Source organism: Rhododendron vialii, chromosome 11a, assembly GCF_030253575.1.
Source record: "Rhododendron vialii isolate Sample 1 chromosome 11a, ASM3025357v1".
Taxonomy (NCBI): Eukaryota; Viridiplantae; Streptophyta; class Magnoliopsida; order Ericales; family Ericaceae; genus Rhododendron; species Rhododendron vialii.
This window is the reverse complement of record NC_080567.1, coordinates 5,868,096-5,870,266: the sequence shown is the minus strand read 5'-3', so window position 1 is coordinate 5,870,266 and position 2,171 is coordinate 5,868,096.

Below are 2,171 nucleotides of genomic sequence, written 5' to 3'. Positions count from 1 at the left end.
AAGGTTCAAGAAGGTTCAAAAGGCTCATCTAGGGTTAGGAGAAAGTAACTAGATGAATTGGTAGTTAGGTCCCTCTAACTAATTGGTTAGGATCTAGCTATACTTGCCAAGTAAAATCTCAAGCCAAGAAATATAATTTTAAAAGGCTAAAATTTTAATTATGACGGATTTTTTAGGAATTAAAAGGGATTTCAAAAGCAATCCAAGTAATTAAAAATAAAAATTCAAATTTTTAACGAAATTTTTACTTACTAAAAATCAGGGTTGTTACAGTGTTGTACTTGAAAAGGAAACGTGTTGAATGATGATTTGCTTGTTGTTTAACAGATATCTTATCTACTTGTTATCGTGGACATGGTTTGACTTCGTTGGATGTTCCGTCCTTGCTATCGTTTAAAGGGTCGTGAGTTGGTTGTCTTTCTTTCAATTGAGCTATATTCTCGATACCTTTCATGCCATTGCACTTGTCTTCAGATTTGCATATAGAATTGGTAGAAAATTTTTCTATTGGGCTAGTGTAGCTCAACCTATCATCAATTTCAGGTTTAAACATTGGAAAGTAGCTCGCATGGACTATATGCTTGGATGGAAGAATCATGTTCGGAAGCTAACACTGAGAGTCACTTAGTAAATTTGTGGTGATTTCCTTTTGACAAAGATGTATTTGTCAAAAGATGTATTTGTAACTATTCTTTCCAAATCTCTTTTGACTAAAGTATTTGTAATCACTAAACTTATTTGCACTTGAACTTAAGTGATTTGGGGCTGGAGAGCCATTGATGTAATTTCTCTAAACTTGGGACTTGGCTTGCAAGATAAACGGGTGGGAATTCTCTTTTGGGTATTATCTACGTAATGTGATGATCCTATTTTTGAAAAGGACTATTTATTTATGTTGAAAATCGAGGGTTTGACATATAACATGTAACTTTTTGTTCTATTTCACTCTTGTATATACTATACACTCTAGCACAGGCCTACATCGCACATTCAACTTGCTATGTGTTTAAAAAAGTTAAAATATAAGCATTTTCTAAAATCCCGCAAGTATTTAGTAGAGACCGGTCCTCGTATCGGACAAGAAGGGTGCCAAACAAAAGCCTTCCCTTCTCCTAACTTGGCTTCCGAGCTCAAAGTCTCTGGTTTATTTTCAAACTCGAATATCATTTTCAAGTTTTGGGATTTATTGAAATAGAAGAGTCGCCACCTGGGTTTTTGTAAAATGGTTTGCCACCCATAGCTTGCCCGCCCCAAAGAAAGTCACTGATATGAAGTCCCGGAAGAGAGCTCTTGCGTTTTACAATCTAGCTTATATGGCGAGTCACAAGACCGAGGTTGACAGTCAACGTGACCGAAGGTATCGAGAGCAAGAAGAGCACACTCGGCGAAATGATCGAGATGCTTACTACCGACGAGAGCGATCCCTTTCTCGTGGCCACCGGGAGCGTCGCTACCGAGAGGAGGTTTATCAAGGGCGTCCCGCTAGAGCAGTAGATCCTCCTGCAATGGCACTCCCGAAGGCTCCGCAAACGAAGGTTGAATTGGTTTTGGAACAATTGGTCTTGTCACCTTTCACATACGAGATCAAGAATGCTCGGCCTCCAAAGAATTTCACCGCCCCAAAGTTCAACCAATATGATCCAAAGACTGGGGACGCGGTCGCTCATCTAATCCATTACCAACAAATGATGTCTCTCCACCATGCCGACGATCCCTGAATGTGCAAGATTGAGTTTGCTCATCGATTTGATTCATCCAGTTTGGTTTCTAGACTCTTTAAGCTCTTTGTTGAGCTTCCTTAAATCCCTAGTTTCTTTGCTTCATTAGCCCGGTGGTAATGCGTAGTATGGTTATGACCGGGGCTATCATTGATTAGATTAGGGTCTTGCGCTGATTGAAAGGGGTAGCTTCGCAGCTGCCATTATCTAGATCGGTGGTTGGGTTCTGATTGAAAAAGGTAGCTTCCGAGGCTGTCATTGATTAGATTGGTGGTCGTGCACTGATTGAAAGGGGTAGCTTCATTGGCTGTCATTGATTAGATTGGTGGTAGTGCACTGATTGAAATGGGCAGCTTGGTTCACCTGTGGTTCGAGTGGCTACATTTTGTGGCTCCTCTTTCTGTCCCTCTTTTAGATTTTAGCGAGCCTAGGGGATTAGGTTGAGGGTGTAGC